General features: G+C 35.7%; 1 protein-coding gene across 2 annotated transcripts in view; it reads left to right on the top strand.

The window, feature by feature from the left end:
* Positions 1-26,228, top strand: part of SHOC2 (SHOC2 leucine rich repeat scaffold protein) — a 92,332-nt gene that overhangs the window by 4,487 nt on the left and 61,617 nt on the right. The window lies entirely within an intron of this gene.

The raw sequence follows: 26,228 nt of genomic DNA, 5'->3' as shown, positions 1-26,228 counted from the left end.
TTCTGAGAAAGTATGAAATTCCCATTATCAGGATTTAAAAGAACTAATTAGATTTCACACTATATATCTCATTCCAACTTCTCTAAAGATCAGAATTGATTGCAGAAAGTATTGCATGCTGTAAAAGGTAAGGGTTCTTTTACCGGAAAGAATGAATATACTGCTTGAAGCTAAAACATTAAAGGAGACCTTAAAAGTGGGTATAATTGGTCCCTATGTGAAATGAACCTGAAAGACTTTTATGAAGTATTTTGGCTTGTCTTCTAATGTTTATAGCACTGTGAACACTTAAAAATTTTAAGCACTTTATTTGCCCTCAAATACTATTTGTAAATCCTTCAATTTTGATTAAGTAATTCACAGTTGATAAAGATGAATCTTTTTTTCTTTTGATTTTTGTAATGTCTTGGAGGTAAAGTAGAAATTACTTGTTCTGAGTGATGAAATTAACTCCAAATTCTAAATATTATCAGTTAAATTTGCGCTTCCTCAGTTTCCAGTTTTGTGTTGTACAACACTCCTTCCTGCTTTCAAGACTGTCGCAGTTTTGTAAATACTCCTTAAGGTAACTTTAAAATTTTGTTCTGTAAATATTTCTTACTAATTATAATTTCATATTCATAATGTCATCGACCTTCTGCTAAGTGCCATGTACATCCCAGGCTCTGAGGACACATAGATAAATGCATTATGTTTTCTCCCTTCAGAAAGTTCACAGATTGTTGCATGAACTGTGCAAGTCAATAGTAAATTGTTTTACAATGTGACAAGTGCTTTGGTAGCAGTATATGCTGGAGAACTCAGATGAGTTAAGACACAGATTGCATGTATAACGAGCAATGCTTGCTGGAAGATAGGCCTTGAACTAACTCTTTCGGGGTAAGTAGGATAGAATGGACAGAAAAAGCATAGAAGTTAGAGATGTTACCGTACATTTGGAGAATTGCAGGTGAATAGCAATTTGGATTCTGTGTATGATTTAGTATTTTAGTAGGCATTCATGAAAGCATGTATTTTTAGAGATTGTTATTTCTTGTGTTTTATTTAATGTGGGCCTTGAACTGTGGATCTGCATGAATGTTGGGGATTTGCTTCAAGTTATTATTTAAACCTTTTAACTAAGTATATTTTTCGTTAATATGTTAATTACATACAAGGAGAACATATCAGCCTGATGCGGAATAATCCCCAGCTTTAGGCCTTGGATAATTATGTTTCAAAGTCAATTTAAATATCTTTTTCTCAACATTTATGCATCATGTTAAGAGTAACATTTATGAACCTCTTTAGAACTCAGTGGTAAGTTTGTACTGTACAAACATTTAAAATTCACTCTTCTGGGGGCATCTGGCTGGCTCATTTGGAAGAGCATGCCACTCTTGATCTTGGGGTCATGAGTTCGACCCCCTCCTTGGGTGTAGAGATTACTAAAAATAAATAAACTTAAAAAAATAAAATTCACTCTTCTGAGAGCATTAAAAACCTCCACCTTTCATACTTATTTCAAAGTGCCACTCTTTCATTTGGGTAAGTCAGACTGTATCATCAGCAATTATATCCTGGTAGAAGTCTCTGTGTGGCTTATATGATTTAAAAGTTCTCTGAACTTGAATATTAAGTAATTTTCCATATAGTATGATTTGATACTCCTTTGAGGCCATTTTTTTTGCCATTCCAAACTCTGTTCCCTCCAAAGTGCCATGGTTTCTCATTTTAAAACCTTCTCACACTGCTTTTTATTATTATTGCTTTTGATCCTTCCAGTTATTTTTGTTACAGAAACTTGAGAAATTCCTTTTTAAAATTTTCACAGTTTAGCAATTACATTATACACCAAAAAAAAAAAAAAGATTTGTTTAATTATTTTGAGAGGGAGAGAGCGCACATGAGAGTGAGCAGGGGGGAGGGGCAGAGGGAGAGAATCTTTCTGTGCAGACTCCCTGCTGATCGAGGAGCCTGATGTGGGGCTTGATCCACAGCCCATGAGATCATTACCTTAGATGAAACCAAGAGTCAGATGCTTAACCACCAGAGCCAGCTAGGTGCCCCTACGTTATAAATTATACATCACCGCATTTATCTCAAGGTTATTTATTAGGAAACTAAAACTTTCAGGTTTCATCTCCTTGGATAGATACAACCTCCTGCATTCTCACCTGGCTGACCCAATCACCCTTCTGGCCTCTGTATCACATCCTTTGGGAGGCCTTCTTTGATCCTTAGATTCTTCTGTTCTAAGGTCCTTTGACACCTGCACTTAATCTTTTTTAACATTTTTGTAATAATGTTTTTAATGTCTGTCTTTTTTGCTGGACTGTAAGTTTCATGATAGCATCGAGTACATCTGTCTTCTTTACTACCATTTCTCCAGTGTATAATGTCTAGACTTTGTAGGCTCCTAATAAAAGAAGTGACTAAAATTAACAGTCGTGAGCTCCAAAACAAACAGACCACTAAAAAGGACAAGGAGATGTCATAGTGCTTTTGGTCTTAAACATATTTTCTGCTTTTAAACCCTCACAGGCCTTAATTGAAGGATTTTTTTTTCTTTTTACTCCTAATGTACAATTTAAAAAAGGTTAGTAACCAGATGTAAAAAAGGACTGGGATATCTCCTAGAGGTCATAAGAGAGTTGAAAATGAGAGCAGAGGGAAAAACACTTAAAAATGAGATACGAGACAATTTTTTAAAATGGCAGTTTAAGGCAACTTAATGTTGTGATAAACGTAGAATCTTTCAAGGCATCATTTATTTTATATATAGAACAATATAACAGTAATGCTGATAGAAGATCATGAAGACGAGATTAATTGCTGTTAGTAAGTTTTGTTAAAGATTACACGGGACCATGTGTTGTATTTGGGAGAGGTTTTTATCTAAAATGATGCAATTAAAAAATTACAATGTCAAGCTTAATGAGGTGAGACATAGTAGGCACCATAAGTACTGAGTAAAATTAATTTGAAGCAAATAATTATCTGAAAGTACTGAATCACTGCAATATAAGTACTTCACAATTTGTAGAAATAGATTTTATACCTACTATGTTGTTTCTTTCCTTACTTAGCTATGAAATATGTAAAATTGAGTAACATGTTTTTCATTAGTTTTGAGTAAAAAAACGTATCTGTTGCAGTGATATAACAAAATGACATAAGGATTTCTGCAACTTTTACTCTGTTAAAAAGAGTAAGCTTTATTTTTTTTTGGTATTTCTTGGTCACCTGGACTGGAAAAATTAGGTTGGGGGTTGTAATTCTTTGCTGCAATCATGTGGAGTCTAACAGATTGGGTGACCTGAAAGAGATTATATTTAATTCCAATTTTGTTTATATATCTTTTGGGGTAAAGGATTCAGAATTTTACCTAAGGGCTTTAGTTCTTATTCAGATAAACTGCACTTTGTCTTAATATTGTAATCTGTTGAATTCTATGATTCTGTAAGGGTAGAAAAGCTGGTTATTTCTTGTTGCTAAAACAAATACTGGTTTATCTACCATGTGTTAATTACCATTTTAAACTCATAGAAATAGGATACTTATATACTAGGCAGCTTAAAATAGTAAGGTTTTATGATTTAATCTTGAAGACATTTATTTCTGTACTTTGGAAGTAGTGATTTGAAATTCTTAATACTAGAAATATGGCCTAGTTTCAGAACACCCACTAAGCAACTGTGGGAACTCAGCATGCTAAATGGCTTGTAGTGCTGCAGTATTTTTTAATTTTCCCCACCCCCTGTTATATAATAGCTTATAGTAGTACACACAGAACATGAGTATTTGGGACAAGAACAAAGTGTATTCAAGTCTCCAAAACATGTGAGACTGTCAGGCTTAGTGTTGAGTACTAAGAAGCTAAAACGATGATCAGATATAATGGTGATTAGTGAGTGAATGACATACATCAGGTGGTGATGTTTTAAGTTGCAAATAAGGCAAGAAAAGCAAGAATTGTTTTTAGGCTTGAGAAAAATGACTTTTAAAAAAATGGAGTATTTTTGAAACAAAATTTTTAAAAATTCAATTAAAATTTTTATCTAAGAAGTTTGAGAACTCTGATTTAAACATTTCCATGATGCTTGTGTACAGGACTTAAAAATTTCACTGGAAATAATTCTAAACATTTCCCCGGGAATGTTGTGCAACCGAAACATTGCAGCATTATGTCAGCCTATGAGAACCAGGTACTGAAACTGATTAGCTACTAACTGTGAAGAATGAAATCTGCTAGTTCATATTCATTGTTCAGGAAAGTATGGTTGTAAAGGCATTTGATAAAACAGAAGCTTTGCCATCTTATTAATTAAAGGGACTGAGTTAATCTGCATGAATCTTAAAAGCATGCAGATATTAGAGTTAAATGTTCCAATTTAAAGATTTTTATAATACAGAAAAGGAAAGAATAAATTTGCTTTAAAAGTCAGCTATGTAATTCTTGTTGAGTTAGCTCTGTGAGTAATGCCTTAATGCATAACTAGTTGTATACAAAAAATATAAAGAATTGGGCACCTGGTTGGCACAGTGGGTTAAGCAGCTGCCTTTGGCTCTGGTTATGATCCTGGGGTCCTGGATCCAGTACCGCGTTGGTGTCCTTGCTCAGCGGGGAGCCTGCTTTTCTCCTGCCTGCCGCTGGCCCTGCTTGTGCTTGCTCGCTCCCTCTCTCTCTCTGTCAAATAAATAAAATCTTACAAAAAAAATTTTATCCGGCCTTTTCTCTACTGGAACTCAATTATACCTGACATTTTCATGTGTGTGTGCGTTTAATCATAATTGATAAAATAATAATGATCCTGTGGCAAGATCTTGAAGATTTTTGTTTCATTAAAGAAAGTTGAAATTAATAAAATTGAAGCTTTGCTATATTTTATTATATTCAGATTCTCTAAAAATTGATAATCCACAAGTGGTGGATTCGTGTGTTAAAAATAATTTTATTAGCTCATCTCTTTCCTGACTATATTATTATCCAGTTTTTATAACTAAGAGTCTGATAATATTTGCGTTGCTTCTGAGAGTAAAATTAAGTGTTCCCCAAAAATGTTTTTTCTTTCTGGCATGATTTAAATATCCTATCACTTGCTACCTGCAAATTACTAAATGATTTACATCTTTGTGATATAAGAATTTTTTATGTCAAAATTTCTGTAAACTGTGAGACTCATTTTGGGATTATACTCACAAGATAGTACATATTGGTTGGGTCTAATGTGTTAACCTAAAAAATAATGACCTTTTATGTGTTTCAAAAATGTAAGCAAGGGCTGCCTTTCAATATTTTGAGTAGCTTCTGATGGGAGAAATGCCTTATTAACCTTAAATTGTGCCTGGCTGCTCAGTATATTTCTTTTGATCTTGATTGGGGAATATTTTTGCTTTGGGATATTTTAAAAAATATAATACAGAGATAATGAGATTATATCTTTAAAGCTCAAAATGCATTCTGTAAATCCTATTTTAACTGACAGGATAAGTAGGTAAATAAAATAATTAGTTGAGCATATGGTCTTCATCTAAATAGTCTCAAAAATGGACTATACAAATTTGCTCTCTTTTTTTTTAAAGTAGGCTCCACATCCAACATGGGGCTTGAACTCATGACCCTGAGATCAAGTCAAATGCTCTACCCACTGAGCCAGCCAGGCACAAAAACGAATGGCAACTTGCCAAATACTGATTCTTAAATGTAAGATACCTACCTTGAAACCACGTATCTTCTAATCTTGCTATGTATAATATATTTATTTTTGTTTACATTTTTCTGACAGTTTCTGATAATTTACAGAGTAATGGGAAGGATTTATAATGAGATAAGACCTAGTGAGGGAATGTGAGTTTATACATACAAAAATGAAGCAGTTGGAGGAAGTTAATGTTTAGCTTAAAAATGCTGAAAATCATTTTTTTTAAGTTGAAAATACTTTATTGAATACTGTAGTCATCTTAGTGCATATAAACTAAGATAGCAATTACATTTTCTCTTTGTGCTTTACATGATAATTAGGTAATCAGCTTTTTTCTTTATTGCCCATTTGCACATGGTAAATGAAAAGTAACCTATATTTGGAAAATACTTAAGTTGTGTGTGTGACATGTTTTGAGTTCCTTGGCAAAAAAGGCAGTTAAAGCAAACATTGACAGGTCAGTCTTTTTAGGAGAGTTGTTTGGGTGGCATAAGAGCTTTTAAGAGAATGTTTGGCCATGATATTTGATGTTTACTATTGTATCTTAGGTCCATTGAGACATATAAATCCCTCCTACCCCACCCCTGCCTTTTATTTTGAGGCTTTGCTGTAGAATCTTGCAATTTATATATATGGTGAGTTGAAGTGTTGTCCAGGAGAGTTGTAATCCCAATTATGGCTTATATTGTGGGTTGGGTAAACAGGAATTTGCAATTCTTTTCTCAGAACTTTGCCCAGAATCAGAATTTCATAATCTTAGACTTTTCCATAAGAAAAAATACAGATTTCCCTAAAAACTCTTATGTATTTGCTACTATGTAAAATAAATTAGTCCTGTCTCTCCATGCCGGTCTAAACAATTCATCTTACCTCCTCACCAAAGGGATAAAAAAGTTACATGAATGAATTTGAAGGTGCTATACCTCTATGCTCTTGACATAATTCTTATTAGCATGGGGTAGTATAGAACATTTTATTTTTTCACAGTTCTTTACCCTCCATGAAAACTACACGTATCTTAGGCTCATTCATGCTATTTAAGAATGTTATTTTTTTCCATTTCTGTATGAATAACATTCCTTTGAGCATGTTAATTTTGGGTGCTTTTTTGATCTTTGGTCTTTCAGTTTTCAAGATTCCTTTTGAAGTCTTGAACTACAAAAAATGTATAGCTTTATGTGATTTGGAGGGGAGAATGGTTTATTTTTGTCCTTTAAACTATTTTTAAACAAAGGAATATACAATTGAAATCTTGTCATTTTTAGGTGTTTGTATCAAAATCGGAGTGACTTAGAGTTAATTTTAAGTAGAATTTAGGGAAACTGCATGGGACAAGGGTTTTGTGTATTGTTCAACTATCTTCAATCAACAAGTGTTTACTGAGCACTTACGTACTTAATAAAAAGTTCATAATATCTTTGAAGTTGTAGCATTCTTTGTAGAGTAAAAATTGCTTCTTTGTGTAAGGTGCTTGCTGTCTAGTAGGGTAGATAAAGCCAAGGTAACAGATACTTATAATTATTTCAGTAAATATTACTGCTATATATACTGGGTATTGTTTCTAAGTGCTAGAAGGTGACTGTGAAAAAGGCAAAAGTGTCCCTATTTTCCCGTTACTTTAAATGAGGGAGTCAAGATAGCTAACCTGGCACTTACACAGTGTGGTAAGTATTCTGATGGGGCAGTTTTAAGTGGGAGCAAGCTTAGGAGGGTGTATTCAGAAAGGCTTTTGAGTGATCACAAAAGTCTTCCTAGACCTCTAAGCTGAGATCTGAAGAATATATGTTAGCTCAGTGAAGAACTAAACCTATGTTTCTGACAGGAGGAAATAGCTTGAGTAAAGTCCTGGCAACAGAAGGTAGCAGGACCTGGTATGGCATCTGAAGGAAGTTCATATGACCTGAATGCAAGGTAGAAAATACTGGCATTGTAGCAGAAGTAAGGGGGGCCAAGTCTTAAAAGGCTTGGTAAGAATTTTGGATTTTATCCTGAGGGCTAGGTTTGTGGGGACCACCCACTCTTCCCCAAGTGTTTTAAATTGGACAGTAACTTGATTAGATTTGAGTATTCAAAAGATCAGTGTTAATTATAGTATAGTGATTAGGTTGGGAACAGGATGGAGGGGTTGATGTGGTGAGACCAGTTACAAAACTGTTGGAGGAGAGAATTTAGTATACCCTGGAGCCAGGGTAGTGGCAGTGAAAAAAAGGAGAAGTTGAAGAGTCAGGAGAAATTTTAGAAGGATGAATAGATAAGAGTTGGTGATTGTTAGGATATGAGAATTGGAGAGAGAAGAGTCAGGGTAACTGCAGGATTCCTGACCCCCTCCCACCTTTTTACTTGATTTCTCTTAAGATGTTCTCTTTTTAAGAAGCCTTTCCTTATTTCTCCAGCCTCCAAGACTGGTTTAAGTTCCTTCTCGTTGTGATTCAGCAGCTCTTACCACATTATGTTCTTGCCTTTTCCACTTGTTTATAAGCTTAAAGGCAAGTACTGTGTGCCTTATTATTTCATAATTAGCACCTTGCACAGTGCATAACACTTAGTATGTATTAAAGAAAATATCTGAATGAAAATACATTTCTTTTGGGCGTGGAGCCCAACATGGGGCTTGAACTTGGGACCCTGAGATCAAGACCTGAGCTGAGATCAAAAGTCGGACCCTTAACCAACTGAGCACTGAAAATGTGGTTTTTATATTTACAGCCTGTTTTTCTGAAGTATCAGTATTCAGAATCTTAGTTTATAACTTCAGTGTGAATCAGATCAGTCCATGCACTTTTGAATATCTTTTGTAAAAATATTATAATTCAGATCTTAAGTGCTGGATATATTCTTCATGGGCTATCACGAACTAATACATATGGGCTTTGATTATTATGTTGACCTCCTCTTGTATTACACATTGAGGTATTCTTTATAAATATTTAATTAGCTTTATCCTTTGTTAGTTTAAAAGTCAACATAACCTGTTTATCCTTTGTTAGTTTAAAAGTCAACAAACTATCACTGTTAGAATTTTTTGTTTCAAATGAAGATGGCTTTTTTCCCCTCCCTGATTATAAAAGGAATCGATGCTTATTTTATACATTTAAAAAAATAATAGAGATAAAGAAAAGTGACAAACATCCTAATACCCAAGGATAAATATTGCTGTCATTTGATGAGTGTTGTAGACTTTTTTTTTTTTTTAAGATTTTATTTATTTATTTGACAGAGAGACAGCCAGCGAGAGAGGGAACACAAGCAGGGGGAGTGGGAGAGGAAGAAGCAGGCTCATAGCAGAAGAGCCTGACGTGGGGCTCATCCCAGAACTCTGGAATCACGCCCTGAGCCGAAGGCAGACGCTTAACTACTGAGCCACCCAGGCGCCCCGGGTGTTGTAGACTTTTAAGATTTTATATATATTTATGAATGCTATGATTAAGTTAAAAGCCATCCACAGAGAGGAAATATATATATGACATAAATATGTAAGAAAAGGTATTAATATCCTTCATACAAAGTATCCTGATAATTAGTATATAACCAAATAACTCCATAGAAATGGGGTCTTAAACTTAAATTCCTGTAGGAGACCAGGCAGGTAACATAAATGAGTGAACACAGTAAGGTTGAGTTGGAAGGCACAGCTTCTGTTCAGTACCAGTTGATTTTTGTATTAAGATATGTTGACCCAGTGGTACCCCCAATTTTTTTTTTTTTTTTTTTTTAGTTTTTAATGAGAAGTAAAGGTCTGGATTGTAGTGAAGTTCCCAATTGTTAAATATTGGCAAATGAAAAATTAAAACTATGTTTGTTATTGTAGTAGCCATTGTCTGTGTTTTGTTAATACCACAAACAGTGGAAGAATGGAAAGATTTGGGGGTGCCTGGGTGGTTTAATTGGTTGAGTGTCTGCGTTCTGCTGGGGTCATGGTCCCAGAACTAGTCCCACGTGGGGCTCCCTGCTCAGCAGGGAACCTGCTTCTTTCTTTCCCTTTACTCCTCCCCTGCTTGTGCTTGCTCACTCTCTCAAATAAATGAAAATCTAAAAAAAAATTTTAAAAAAAGGTTTGTTTGCCCTCACTAAGCATGGAAATGTAGGTTAAAATATATCGTTTTTCATATACCAGGTTGATGGAAGTGAAAAAGATTGAAATGATGGCAAGATTGGGAGAGTATAAATTGATGCAGTCTCTTTCAAAGAGACCAATTGGAACTACTTATAAATATTTAAAATGCGTATTAGTTTTGACCAGATACTTCGCTTTCAGGTATCTGCCTTACAGAAATATTAGTTCCTATATGTGAAGATTTATGCTCAACAAATACTATTTACTGACCAAAATACTACTACTACTGCTGCTACTACTACTATACATATTTTTAATTTAAAGTAAATGAAGGAATGCCTGAGTGGCTCTGTTGGTTAAGTGTCCTCTTGATTTCGGCTCAGGTCATGCATGATATCTGGGTTATGGGATTGAGCCCTGTGTCGGGCTCCATGTTCAGCATGGAGTCTTCTTGGGATTCTCTCTCCCCCTCTTCCCCTCTGCCCTCTAGTGTGTGCACAGGTGCATGCTCTCTCTCAAATAAAATCTTAAAAAAAAAATGAAAAAAGGCAAATAGAAACAACCTAAATGTCAGTCGATATGAGAATGGTTAAGTAAATTATGGTATAGTTGTAGCACAAGTCATAACAATGAAAAGAAATGACGTATATCTGCATTCTTGTATGGAAAGAGTCCATAATTGACTGTTTACCATTTAACGCAAAATGGACACTTTTATACATAAATTTGTATTACATGTGTATGCTATCATTTTAAATGTCTGTATGATATTCTGTTGTGTGGCAGTATAATGTATTGAGACTATTGATGAACATGTAGGTTATTCCCTGTGTTGTGCTACGTATATGCACATTGCTGTGAACACTTTTTTGCAAATGTCTTTGTAGTGTTGTCTCCAAAGATAAATTTTTGTATTTTATATCGTAACATTAAATATCTGAACTTTTGTAGATGCTTTGGGGAAATGCATTTGTCTCTCAGAGTGTAATTTATGACCTCTGATCTGAGTAAAAGTACCTCAGAGTAGCACTGTGTTCAGTGAACTTAAATTCTTCAGAGTTTTTAAATTTAAGTAGTAATTTTTATCTAGTCATTACATGCTTAAGGTAAAAATCTAAAAGTTACAGAAGTGTAAAGCAAATCTTTCACTCTGCGGCTTCTTCTGCTTAGTTTCCCTTCCTGGGAAACCACTACCAGTTTTGTGTGTACTTCCACAGGTATTTTATACATATACTTTTTACATACATAGGTATGGATTTTTTTAATAAATGGTAGCATATGATGCTGTTCTACAGCTGAATTTTTTGCTCTTAACTATAAGAAACCTCATACTTACACAGTGTTCTATATGTTGTAGATACTGTTCTAACAAGTTTTTTGGAATTCATTGTTAATCATCTTCACAGCCTTCAGAGGCAGGTAATATTATTATCCCCTTCATACGGAGAAGGAACCTGAGGCATAGAAACTTGAACATGTTAGTAAGTTGGGAAGCTGTAGGGTTTGGAACTCCCGAGAGTGGCTGCAGAGCCCTTACTGTAGCTAGTATGTTTTGCTGTCTCAGCTTATTTCATACTGGTGCATGGTTGTTGCAGCATTCTTTTTAGTAACTGTGTAGTATATTAGTGAATAATTTAACCATAACAGAGGGCCCTTGTTGATGGACATTTAGTTTGTTTCAATATATTGCTGTTACAAATAGTGCTACAGTGAATATCTTTGTGCAGATATAATGCCTGTTACTTTGAACATAGTCGGCCTGTGCTTCATTTTCATCCTTTCAGATTGGGGCAGGGGGAGTATGGATCTTTTATTCATACAGTTATGTTTTGTTTTATGATCTAACCTGAGACTTTTTCTTTTAATGAGTGTATTTAGCTTGCCTGTATTTATTACAGTATTATTATTACAGCTTATTTCCTCATCTTTTAAGAACTAAATCAAGGTATAACAGGTGAAGTATATGTAAAGGTGTAAAACAGTGCACTATAAAGGTGGAAGCACACCTCAGTCCATTTCCTCTTCATTTTTGGGGATTGTAACATTTACATTATATTCTGTAGCCATAAATTTTTCTTTCCCCCCTTCCCCCAAGTCTAAGGCCAATAATTAAATGGACTCTCTGCTCAAAACTTGTCCTTTTTTCATGGTTTTTCTTATTATCCTTTGGATAGTTGAATTTTGTCAATTAGTATTTTCTTCAAGAGCAGTTCATAGGAACAGTATTCCTTGAGTTTTCATATTCAATGTTATTTAACTGTTGCTTTTATGCTGAACTGTATAGTTAGACTTGATATAAATTCTTGAGTCATACTTTTTTTCCTTGAAGTTTTTATAGGTATTGCTATACTTTTTCTAGCATTGAGTCCTTCCTTCTCTCCAGTTTTTTGGGTAGTAATGATTTTGCCTAGGTTCTCAAATAAGTCTATGTATTTATTTATGTATTTATTTTTAAGTAATCTTTATACCCAATGTGGGGCTTGAGCTCAGGACCCTGAGATCAAGAGTCACATGCTCTAAGAAGAAAAAGTTGCATGCTGTATGGGCCAAGCCATGCTGGTGCCTCACAAAAATTCTCTTTAAGGTACAATGATTTGTTTTTCTTAGTGGAAGATGTACCCCTTTTCTTGTTCAGTTCTGACTCTCTTGTGTCAATAATGTAAGATGAAGTCTGTGAAACCTTCAGATGTGCCAAACAAGGGGTTGTTGGGCTTGCCCTTTTGGCTATGCCATGTACACTTTAGAGAACTGAGCTGTGATACTTTTGAGATGTGAAGCTGCAAACTTATCTCTTGCTTGACATCTTCCAGCATCTCTTTACCTTCTCTGCGTGTGGCTGCCTTTCTCATATATGTGGTTAGGGATGGAGATGTAGATTTTGCTTCTGTTTCTCATTCTTCTAGTTGTTTTGAGATTTTTCAAGAGGAGAAAGGGGCCACACCATCTTTACGTTACCATTTTCACCAGAAATTGTAAAGGCTATATAGGCCCAGTTCTATCAGAATTAAAATCATTTATAAGTATAAGGAATAAAATGTATGCTGATGTAGTTTTCTGAAAGCCAAAACCAGTTCATTTATAGAGGTTCTTTTCGATCAAATATTTTAATTAAAAAAATCACGGGGCGCCTGGGTGGTTCAGTCCATTAAGCATCTGCCTTCTGCTCAAGTCATGATCCCACAGGCCTGAGATCCAGCCCCCTGTGGGGCTGCTTAGCGGGGAACCTGCTTCTCCTTCTCCCTCTGCCTGCCACTCGGAGCCCTGCTTGTGCACGCTCTCTCTCTCTCTGTCAAATAAATAAATAAAATCTTTTAAAAAAATCACAATGTAACATTTGAGTTTGATTATATCACTTAATTTGTATTTATGAAGCCTTGTACCTTATAAAGCATCAAGAATGAAACTAAAAACTAATCCCTTTAGTTAGAGTGTTCATTAGTTCTTTAATTTTAGGTGTTGATTCCTTTTTCAGTTGGATTTGAAAATCAACTTTTTTTTTTTTTTTTTTAAAGTGGGCTGTATTCCCAACATGGGGCTTGAACTTATGGCCCTCAAATCAAGAGTCGCATGCTCTACCAACTGAGCCAGGCTGGCACCCCTAAAAATTGAACTTTTTTTTATATATACTCATTAGATTTTTTAAAATTTAAGTCTTGGTGTAATACGTTTTAGCTCTGGAATAATCTGGTATTCTGAATGACATGTATTTACAAGGGAAATGTCAATTTATTTTCTTAATGGCTCTATTAAAAGAAATATGTTCAAAAAATCTTGGTAGCTGGTGGGCATGGGCAAGCTTTCTTTTCTGATTTGAACATAATCTTGTATTCATTTGACCTAGATCTGTTTTACCTATCCTTTGTCGATTAGCAAGAGCAGGGTGACTGCTCAGAGAAAGGAAGTATTTTTTTCATCCCATTCCTTCTGTGTGATGGAATATATTACTTTCTTAGCCTCAAATACAAATACATTCTAATAGCCTCATAGAAAATTTTAATGCCTGCTGGATTATTGGAGACTTCACTGTTAAGTCTTTGTTATTCCAATTATTTTTAAATAACTTTTTTGTTTATTTTAAAGACTTTATTTATTTGAGAGAGAGAGTGAGAGATCGAGGGAGGGAGCACCAGCAGTGGGAGTGGCAGAGAGAGGGGGGAGAGAGAAGCAGGCTCCCCGCTGAGCAGGGATCTCAATGTGGGGCTCAATCCCAGGACCCCAGGATTATGACCTGAGCCGAAGGCAGAAGCTTAACCGACTGAGCCATCTAGGATTCCCTGTTATTCCAATTATGGATTACTCTAGTGTTTTTTAAAATTTCAAATTACTAAAATTTCATAAAATTTTGTCAGTGTTCTAATTTCTTTCATGCTGACCTATGTTTATTACTAAATATTTGCACTTAGAGCACTTGAAACTCTATGAGATTTTATAGATATGCCTTAGAAAAGGTTTTTTGATCCAAATGTATTGGGAAATCATGTATATTCTATCCTCCATCACAGAGTACATTATTATATCAAAAAAGGATAATTTCTGGGGCGCCTGGGTGGCTCAGTCATCAAGCGTCTGCTTTTGGCTCAGGTCATGATCCCAGAGTCCTGGGAGAGAGCCCCATGTCAGGCTCTTCCACTGGCAGCCTGCTTCTTCCTCTCCCACTCCCCCTGCTTGTGTTCCCTCTCTGGCTGGCTGTCTCTCTCTGTCAAATAAATAAATAAAATCTTTAAAAAAAATAATTTCTGCTATAAAGACATAATATAATTATGTTTGAAAAACATCTCATCCTAACTATAAACCTGTTTAACCATGAAGTAGCTGTTGTAGAAATACATTTTGGGAAATGCTGAGAATGAATTACAGAACATCTTCAGGTAAACATGTTAGGGTATTGAAGAACATCTGTTTGCATGACAATTAGGATTACCTGCAATTAAGGGGACCTAATAAGCTTTTTAATATGGATAAATGGTAACTACTATCCCAGTTTGTGAACATACCCAACACAATTATGGTAGTATATTTACTATAATTCTAACGGTTTGTTTTTTGACCTGGACATTTTGTTAGAATTGGTCTTCCAGTCTGAAAGTACTTCTTAAGTACCTATGTGTTGAACACCCAATATTGGTCCTTAGAACTACTTTCTGCTAAGACTTAGCAGTAGGAGTTTAGAGCCTTAAGGTACCTATGAGATCATGTAACCCCCTAAACTCATTTTTCAGATTAAACAACTGAGGCCTTTGCAGCACCTGGTTGGCTCAGTCAGTTGAATGTCTGACTCTTGGTTTTCTCTCGGATCATGATGTCAGGGTCATGGGATGGAACCCTATGTTGGGCTCCACCCTCAGCCAGAGTCTGCTTGTCTCTCTCCCTCTGCTCCCCCTGCCTGCCCTCTTTCTCTCTCTCTCAATAAATAAATAAAATCTTTTTAAAAATCTTAAAAAAAAGAGTTAATAAAAAATAAAAAAACTGAGGCTTTAAGTATAGCTGTGCTCAAGGTCACATTGCAATTTATCAAGGAATTTGGAATCTAAACTGTACAGCTCCAGATCTTTTGGTCTTTTTTTTTTTTTTTTAAGATTTTATTTATTTATTTGACAGAGATAGAGACAGCCAGTGAGAGAGGGAACACAAGCAAGGGGAGTGGGAGAGGAAGAAGCAGGCTCATAGCAGAGGAGCCTGATGTGGGGCTCGATCCCAGAACTCCAGGATCACGCCCTGAGCCGAAGGCAGATGCTTAACCGCTGTGCCACCCAGGCGCCCCCTTTTGGTCTTTTTTTACTGCATTTTCATTATATTACTTTTAATCACATTTGTTTTGAGATAGAAATTAGGAAGGAGATAGATCCATTTAACATGAGAATTTAGGATAGAGATTGAGTTAAGTTATAAGGTGGGTCAAATTTAATATAAATTTAATACTTCCCAAATAAGTCTCTGGACATCTAGGTCCCCCTTCACATATCTGAATTATTCTCTTTCTTTTAGTTGAGAAAAATAGTTTTAAAATAAGCATGTACTTTTAATATTACTAAAAAAGGAATAGTTAGTGCTAGTTTTTGTTTTTGTTTTTTAAGATTTACTTAGAGAGAGTGCATGCACACATGAGTGGGGCGGGGCAACTCTTCAAGCAGACTCCCTGCTGAGTGTGGAGCATGACTTGGGGCTCAGTCTTATGATCCATGAGATCATGACCTGAGCCAAAACCAAGCGTTGTTCACTCAACCAGCTGAGCCACCTAGGTACCCCTAATACTAGTTTTTAATGATTGGTGCATGGATCTAGGGATGCACGAGTCAGGTTCTTTTCTAAATTGAGCTGCATCATCACTTCCTAGTGGTCAGTTATGGAAACAATTGTTTATATATTCTGTTAATGGAAAAATGGACCTAAATGATTATAAAATTAAGCTCTAACATACTGAGTTTAAATTATAAAATACATTATTTTTGTCATACTTTTCAGGAAGATACCACTCAGTAGAAAATAATTGAACTCAAGGTTATATGAATTATGCATTAAGACATAATAACATATTATTGGAAGAAATTTATCTTCTAAATGCCAGAATGTTCCATAAAGTACTAGTATGGTCTATAGAAGTAGGTTTTAGATGAGGGGGAGATAATTTTTTAAAGATATTTAGATTTTCTGTATTTTTGTTGGTCTTTTTAGCCAACATTCCTCAAACTGTAGAAAGCAATAATATCTTTTCAGATCTTGTTCTGTCAAAAATTGTCCTTGGTTCATGTGTCTAATCCTGATTATTTACATTATTATTTATACCTGTTTAATGTATTCTGAAATAGTATAGGCATGGATTTTAAGATGTGGGTTTTGGAATCAGAACTAGTCTTATGACTTTGCTTTATGGTCTGTGTAATCTTTAACAAGTCACTTGATTGCTCTTGAGCCTGTATTTCCTTTCCTTATCTATAAATGGGGATTAAATTGCCTCAGAATTGTGGCAGAGACTTAATGAAATAACAGCTAAAAGCACCTAGCACAGTGTCTGGCATATTCTAAATACTCAGTAAATATTATCTGTTGCTGCTCATGAGGTTATTGTCAGATTCACACCATACTATTGGGCAAATAATTTAACTTCCATAAATCTTGGTTAACTTATCTATTAATGGAAAGAATACTACTTTGGTTACCTACTTCACAGGGTTATTTTGGAAATCAAATGTAATCATGTGGTAGTAGTTTATAAACTCTCAGTCTGTCTGAGCTGAGGTAACAAGTCTTATACCATTAGGAACTGGGCAGGTAAAAGCAGAGGGAATGGAGATTTGCTTTTTTGGGAAAGGATTTAGCTGAGGACTTCAATATCTGTCTTCCTTCAGTACTGGCAAACTGAGGTACATGCAGACACATAACTTCCTTTCCAGGTCAGTCAGGCCCAGAATACATATCTGTTTCATCAGTGTCCGTAGAATATCTGGATGAAGAATCAGTGGCAGAGTCCAAACTCTTAGCTCACTGTCCATTGCCCTTTATGATTTGACTTCAACATCCATTTCTTTACCTTATTCCTTGCTATTCCGTCCCTCCCTCCCCTCCCCCGCCCCTTACATCACTCCCAACTCCCATGTCTTTTCCTGAGGGATAAGCACTTAGATGAACAGTTTGGGATATATTTTTGTAATCTTCTGTAAATGTAGCTCTCACATACATTTACAAAACTTCTTCTAACAAACAAAAACTCCCAAATTATATTATGAAGAAGCCACATTTTTGGAAGAGCTTTACTTGAATCATATGCACACCAGCTGTCCATGAGGTGTCCATTTCTCTGTGTCCTTACCAGCACTGTTTTATAGTTTCATCAATCTGATAGATATAACATTATTTCTCATTGTATTTTTAAATAAATGTTCTTCTAATGACTAGTGAAGATATCTTTCTAGATCGTTCATACAGCCAAAGGGAGGACTCAGAATTCATTTAAGCATTTGCTTCCAAATGGGAATATAAATTTGAACTGTGTGAAATCAGCTTATTAAACAATTTATCAAACATTGGTTTAGCATGCTATCTTATGTTTACCCTCAGACAGCTTAGAAACCTGTTTTATTTATTTTTTAATATTTTAAAGATTTTATTTATTTATTTGACAGATAGCCAGCAAGAGAGGGAACACAAGCGGGGCGGGGGGGGGCGGGGAAGAGGAAGAAGCAGGCTCCCAGTGGAGGAGCGTGATGTGGGGCTTGATCCCAGAACGCCGGGATCACGCCCTGAGCCGAAGGCAGACGCTTAACGACTGCACCACCCAGGAGTCCAGAAACCTGTTTTAAAGTTGATATTTGTGTCAACTTTATGTATCGACAGTGTATAATTTTATATGTTTTAAAACTTTATACAAATGAAACCATTCTTTATCATTCTGCAGCTTGTATGTTTCTTTGTTCTTGTTCACCATTGTTTCTGAGATTTATCCATGTTGCTTCCTCTAGGTGTAGTTGTTGATTTTCATTATTGTGAAGTGTAACCTTGCCACAGTAGCTTCTTGTGCAGAAGTTTTCATACTGTAAATACCTAGAAATAGAATTGATGGATTAGATGGGTAGATATAGGCATTTTCAGATTTATCAGATTTTTGCCGAATTGTTCTCCATAGTAGCTTTAACAGTTGGTACTTTTACCAGCAGTGATGAGTTCTCATGGCTTTACGTTCTCCCAACAAGTTGGTTTTATGAGACTCCTTTCACTTGCTAGCCTTTATCTCTTCATATTTCCTTAATTACTGGTGATACTACATAGTTTTCAAACAATGTTTATTGGCCTTTTTAAGAATTTTCTGTGAATTACGTGCTCATATTTTAGCACAGTTATTTCTTTTTCTTAGCAATTTATTATGTTTCTTTCTATTTTTCTGGATACAAATCCTGTTTTAGAAGTATGAGTTACAAAGATCTATTCCTAGTCTGTAGCATGTTCTTTTATATTTTTTGTTTTATTTTATTTTTTTAAGATTTATTTATTTAAGAGAGAGGGAGCATGAGTGGGAGGGTGAGGAAGAGGGAGTGAGAATTTCAAGCAGACTCACCACTCTGAGCTGGTGCCTGATTTGGGGCTCTGTACCATGACCTGAGGCAAAACCAAGAGTCTGATGCCCAGCTGACTGTGCCACCCAGGCACCCCTGTTGTATTTCTAATTAACCTTAAAAATTATTAAATGATCATAAACTTAGAACTTTGGAGTTCAGTAACATAACTTCTTTCACCTTTAATTGAAAGTAAGTTATTCATTTGATTCTGAATTCTTTGGTGTAGTAGTTCTCTAACTTTCTGGCCTTAGGACAACTTCACAGTCTTAAAAAATTATTTAGGATACCAGAGAGCTTCTACATATGGGTTATATTTATTCATATTTATTAGTAATTAAAACTTAGAAATTTTAAAAATACCACTTATTTTTGAAAACAAACTCATTACATGTTAAAGTATTTTTCTGAATTTGTTTCACATTTTTGTAAGTTTCTTTAATGTCTAAATAGATAATGGCTGAATTCTCATAATTGCTTTAGTCTGTTACAGTATATCATTTTGGCTGAGGGATATGAAAAAAATCAGGCATCATACAGATATGTAGTTGGAAAGGGTAGAAGAATATTTTAATAGCCTTTTCAGATAATTGTAGATATTCACTGATAACTGCTTCAAATGACACTAATTTCTTAAAGTTTAATTGCAGTGTAAAATCTGAAACTATATCATTGAACTTTTTCCTCTAACTTTTTATTTAGAAATGATAGACTCATAGGAAGTTGCAAAAATAGTACTTCACTCAGCTTTCCCCAGTGTTGGCATTTTATATAATTATAGTGAGTTATCAAAGCCGGGAGATTGGCATTGGTATAATATTGTTAACTAGACCATAGACCTTATTCAGTTTGTGGCGATTTTTTTTTTTTTAATTTAAAGATTTTATTGATTTATTTGAGAGTGCGAGCATGGGGAGGAGCAGAGGGGGCGGAGAGGGAGGGGGAAAGAATCTCAAGGAGACTCGGTGATGGGCGTGGAGCCCTATGTGGGGCCTGGGACTTGATCTCATAACCCTGAGATCATGACCTGAGCCAAAATTGAGAGTCGGTTGCTTAACTGACTGAACTGCCCAGATGCCCCAGTTTTTTCCCCTTTTCTAAGGTATTCATTTGGGTGTGTCTATAATTCTGTGCTTTCTAATCCCATGTACAGATTCATATAACCACAGTCCAGATACAGAATGGTTTCATTATCACAAAGGAACTTTACCTCTCCACCTTGTCCTAACATGACAGTTACTGTTCTGTTGCCCATCTGTATAGTTTTCATCATTTCAAAAATGTTGCATAAATGGAATTACAAAGTATGTAACCTTTTGAGATTGACTTTTTCGCTAACCAAAATACCCTTGAGATGCATCCAGGTTGTTGAATATATCAATAGTTCATTCCTTTTTGTTGCTGAGCAGTGTTACATTGTGTTGACTGTACAAGAGTTTGTTTAACCATTCACTCTCTGAAAGACATCAATCAAGGGTTGATTCCTTGTAAATATTATGGACATTTGGTGTACAGGTTTTTTTTGTAAACATAAATTTTCACTTTTCCGGGGTAAATGCGAGAGTGAAATTGCTGGGTAATATATATAAGTAAACGGTTAATTTTGTAAGTAACCACTAAACTTTTTTTCAGAGTGGCCATACCCACCTCTGTTTTACCTTCCTACCAGCGATGAGGAGATATCAGGTTTCTCTGCATCCTTGTTAGCATTTGATATTACCACTGGTGCTCTGATAGGTGTGTAGTGATAATTTATTGGTTTTAGTTTGCATTTCCGTAATGACCAGTGATGTCAGACGTCTTAATTTTGCCATTTTGCCATCTGTATTTCCTCTTTGGTGAAAGGTTTGCGTGTATCTTTGCCCATTTTCTAATTGGGTTGTTTGTTTTCTTAAGATTGAGTTTTGAGTGTTCTTTATGTGTTTAGATATAAGTCAACAAATATTGACTATGTGGTTTGCAAATATTTTCTCCCATATCTTGTCTTTCAGTCCTCCTAACAAGGTCTTTTACTGTGAAATTTTTAGATTTTAATGAATTGGAATTTATGAGTATTTTTCTTTTCTTTTATGTATTGTGCTTTTGGTGTTACGCTTATGAAATCTTCATCTTACTCTAGATCCCAAAGACTTTCTCATTTGTTTACCTCTCAAAGTTTAATAGGCTTATATTTTACTATTCATGATTTTGGATTAAATAATTTAATTAATTTTTTAAAAATTTTATTTATTTTAGAGAGAAAGAGCAGGGGGAGGGGCAGAAGGAAGGGAGAGAGAGAATTTCAAGCAGACTCCCCACTGAGCATGGAGCCTGACGTGGGGCTCGATCTCACGGTCCTGAGATCATGACCTGAGCTGAAATCGAGTTGGACGCTTAACCAACTGAGCCACCCAGGTGCCCCTTTAATCAATTTTTTAATTAATTGAATCAATTTTTTATACAGTGTGAGATTTAGGTTGAGGTTCTTTTTTTCCGTTTTCACTTTTCCTTCTGTTTTTTTTTTTTCCTGTGGATATCCTATTTTTCTAGTACCATCTAATGAACTTTTCATTCTGTTAAAATAAAATTCATTGATTTGTTTTGTACTTTGAATGGATCTTTTACCCAAGTGTGATTTTTAAATAATCAACTGGACAGTAGTGGTTTCCTGAGTTATGCCAATTTTCTAAATGTTGACACATTTTATTATACAGTATTTAAAAATCCACATTTGTCAATAAGGTCACTTTTTAAAAGAGAAGTGTTTAAATATTGAGTAGCTTTTGAAGTCCATGTTAGAGGATACATATTTTCAAAGCTCTAATTTTTGTTTTAAGGCCTAATTTTATCATTGGGCACAAGTATACTCAGTTTTCTGTGAAGTGACAGGCTCACTTGCTTCATTTTCCAGAAAAATCTCTGCCAAATACCCAGTCTAAAGGGCTACACATTCTTACCCTGCTCAGGTTTTGAAAGTCGATGCTAGGTCACTTCCCTGTAGTAACACCCTCCTTGCCTCCCCAGGCTCTGACTTACTTTGCCAGGGAATTGGACCCCCTGTCATGTGACACTCTTTTCATCTGCTTGGGCTTCTAATTTCCCTTGCGGTTTCTTCTCTGACCCATAGAGTATTTAGGAGTGTGTGGTTTTTAAATTCTACATATTTGTTAATGTTTCAAATTTCCTTCTGTTGATTTTTTATTTTATCCCATTGTGCTTGGACAGTATGCTTATTTATTGATACGTAAAGTTTTATGTTCTACCATATGGTTTCTTCTGGAGAATGTTTCATGTTCACTTGAGAAGAGTATGTATTCTGCTGTTGTTGGAGTGGAGTGTTGATAAATTTTTCTTAGGCCTAGTTGGCTTCTAGTGGTGTTCAAGTCTATTTCCTTGCTTATCTCCTGTCTGGTTGTTCTATTATTGAATAAGTATTGAAGTCACTATTATTGTTGAATCATCTATTTCTCACTTCAATTCTGTCAGTTTTTAATGTATTTTGGTGCTCTGTTAAGTATATATATATGTATGTAATTGTTATCTTTTGATGGGTTTACCCAACTATTGTTATAAAATATTCTTTGTCTCTAGTAATACTTTTTGTCTTAAAGTCTGTTTTTACTGATAATAGTGTAGCCACTTCAGCTCTCTTTTGGTTATTATTGGCATTGTATAGCTTTTTCTGTCCTTTTAATCTGTTTTTGTTTTTTAATCTATAATGTGTCTCTTGTTGACAGCGTTTAGTCGGATCACTTTTTTTTTTTCAATCTCTTCTGCCAACTTTTGCCTGTTGTGGGTTTAACCCATTTACATTTAATGTAATTATTGGTAAGGTAAAATTTACATCTACCACTTTTCTATTTGTTTTCTACGTGTGCTATCTTTTTTGTTTTTCTGTTCCTTCATTACTGTCTTCTTTTGTGTTAAATAGATATTTTCTAGAGTACATTTTCTTTGTGATTTTTTTAGTGGTTGCCCTACAATTAACACCTTAAATCATAAGAATCTAGTTCTGATTAATATCAAGTTAATTTCAGTAGTGTATGAAAACTTTGTGCCTATGTAGCTCCACTGCCTCCCCCCCCCAATTTGGTGTTTGTTGTCACACATGTTACATCTTTATACATTGTATGCCTATCAACAGAGATGTGTAATTATTGCTTTAAGCAGTTTTCTTTCTTTTTTTGGGGGGGTGGGTGGAGGAGTAGAGCTACATTTAGTTTCTACTTAAGTTCCAGTTAACATACAGTGTAGTTATTAGTTTCAGATATACAATATAGTGATTCAAGCCTTCCATACATCACTTCATGGAATTTTCATTTACATTGAATAGGAGAAAAAAAGCTACAAGTACATTTATACTGTTCTTTATTTTTATTTTTGTAGTTAATTTTACTGGTGATCTTTATTTCTCCATTTGTATTTGAATTACTATCTAGTGTTTTTTCCTTTCAGCCTGAAGGAATTACTTTAGTATTTCTTATAGGGCAGGTCAGCAACAAATTCTTTCAGTTTTGATTATCTGGGAAAATTTTAATTTCACCTTCACGGAAGAATAATGCTGGATACAGAATTCTTGGTTGGCAGTTCTTTTTTATTTCTTTCAGAACTTTGAATATGTCCTCCCACTGCCTTCTGGCCTCTATATTTTCTGATGAGAAATCTGTTAACCTTTTATCTCTTACACATGATGAGTCACTAGTTCTCTTGCTACTCAAGATTTTCTTTGTCATCTTTGTCATTTAACAGTTTGGTAATGATGCCTATGTGTAGATTTCTTTGAATTTATCCTATTCGGAGTTTGTTCAGCTTCTTGTAGATTAATGCATTTCTTCAAAATTGGAAAGGAAATTTTTGGCCATTATTTCTTCTGATATATCTGTCACTTGTCTCTTCTGGATCTCACATTATATATATGTTGGTTCACTTGGTGGTTTTCCACAGATTTCTGGTGCCTTGTTAATTTTTCTTTATTTTTTTCTGTTTCTGTTCCTCAGGCTGGATAATCTCAATTGACCTGTCTTGAAGTTCACTGTTTTTTCTGCATGCTTATACTTGTTGAACCATTATGGTGACTTTTTCATTTCAGTTATTGTACTTTCTTTTTTTATCTTTTTTTTTTTTTTTAAGATTTTATTTATTTGAGAGAGAGAGAGCACATGCACAGGCAGGGGGAGGAGTAGAAGGAGAAGCAGACTCCCCGCTGAGCAGGGAGCCCAATCCCAGGAGCCTGGGATCATCACCTGAGCAGAAGGCAGATGCTTAACCAACTAAACCACCCAGGTGCCCCCAGATATTGTATTTTCAACATCAGACTATTTATTTGATTTTTTCCCCTGAATAATTTTTTTTGTTAAGATTTTGTTTATTTATTTTAGAGATAACATGAGCAGGGGGGAGGGGCAGAGTGAGAGAGAGAGAATCCCGAGCAGACTGCACTGAGTGCAGAGCCTGACGTGGGTCTCAATCCAGGACCCTGAGATCATCACCTGAACCGAAATCAAGAGATGGACACTGAACTGATTGAGCCATCCAGGTGCCCCATCCCTAAATAATTTTTATGTCTTTATTCATGGTCTGTATTTGATGAGACATTTTGTTAAAAACTTACATTTGGACATTTTATTTTTCAAGATTTTATTTATTTATATTGACAGCACAAGCAGGGGGAGTGGCAGGCAGAGGGAGAGGGAAAAGCAGACTTCCCACTGAGCAGGGAGCCCAATGTGGGGCTAGATCCCAGGACCCTGGGATCATGACCTGAGCCGAAGGCAGACGCTTAACCAACCGAGCCACCCAGGTGCCCCATGGGCATTTTAAATAATAAATGGACATTTAATTATATGGACATTTTACTTTTTAAAAATTTTTTAAAGATTTTATTTGAGAGAGAATGAGAGAAAGAGAGTGAGAGCATGAGAGGGGGGAGGGTCAGAGGGAGAAGCAGACTCCCCACTGAGCAGGGGCCTGACGTAGGACTTGCTTCTGGGACTCCAGGATCATGACCTGAGCCAAAGTCAGTCACTTAACCAACTGAGCTACCCAGGCGCCCAATAATATGGACATTTTAAATAACAAAATTGTTTAAGGAACAACGTTTTAAATAACGAAACAGGGCAACTATGGAGATTTTGCCCTTTCCCCAGGGTCTGTTGTTGTTGCTGCTTGTTGGGGTGGTTGTTGATTTAGTGATTTTTCTGAACTAATTCTGTTGTGTGTGGCCGCTGAAGTCTCTACTTGTTTAGCTTAGTGGTTAGCTAATGATTGGACAGAAATTTCTTTACATGCATGGAACTAATAAATCTCCTAGCCTTTGCCAAAGAGTTCTGTTGTTGGGATGTATCTTCAAGCCCTCAACCAGGCATCTGACAACTCTGCCTTAACCCTTACTTCCTGCTTGTGCAGGGCCCCGTGGTTAAAAATAATAGCATTCTCCGGTTTTTCCTGACCGTATACACAACTTCGGCCATGCGTACTGCCTTGAGCATGTACATGAGCTTCTAGATTCCCCAGGATGTATTGGAACTTTTCAAAGCCCCTATGGTATCTCATTCCTAGTTGTTTTGTTTTGTTTTGTTTTGTTTTGAAAAGCTTTTGATTAGTCTCTTGTTTGGCCCAAATATTGGCCACCACCTCAAGCAGCAGTGAGTATAAAACACTTGCCTATAATTGTTTTCAACAAACTTTTTCCTGGGGAAAATTTATTTTGCAAGGGACAAGCACTGAGCCAGGTCAAGTGGATACCATTGCAAGTGGACTCTTTCTGGGAGCAACCAGACAGGTCTAATAGTAATAATTTAGGGGCAGTGAAGCTTTCAGTGAGCTCCAGCTTTGTTTTGCTCCCTCTGTACTGGGAATTTGGGCCATAATTTTTCAAGGCTACCATCCATCTGGAAAGCAGGGAATGGGACTAGGACAAGTTAAAATACCACAAAGCTTGTTCTTACTGAGATTCAGTCCTTCCTTCCTTCCTTCCTTCCTTCCTTCCTTCCTTCCTTCCTTCCTTCCTAAATGCACCCTGGGTGCAAGCTTTTGGTTAATTTTGAGAGTTCTGATAAAATTTTTTCCAACCGGTTTTGCCAGTTTTCTATTGCTTTTGTGGAGGAGTGAATTTTTGGAGTTTTTTACTCTGTTATCTTCTCTGATGCTATCTCCACTTGGGCTTTGACATCTTATACTGACAGGCCTCCATGTTTAGATGTGCCCCCAAACCCCCAGATAATAATTGGAGGATATGACAGTTATAAATGGTGGAAACAAATTATTAAATATATAGGTAGCACGAAACTTAGTAAGTACTAAATTGTGGGTTTTTTAGAGTTACCCGTAAGAGCCTCATCCACTGTTGAGTCCATATGTGCCTAATTGCATGAAGCGACTTCTGTGGGCCTGACAGGTTTTTTACAATCCATTTTTTTTAAATAAAGATTTTATTTATTTGACACAGAGGCGGGGAGAGAGCAA

Source organism: Ursus americanus, chromosome 6, assembly GCF_024610735.1.
Source record: "Ursus americanus isolate L20-20 chromosome 6, mUrsAme1.1.p, whole genome shotgun sequence".
Lineage (NCBI taxonomy): Eukaryota > Metazoa > Chordata > Mammalia > Carnivora > Ursidae > Ursus > Ursus americanus.
This window is presented reverse-complemented; position numbering and strand designations above follow the sequence as displayed.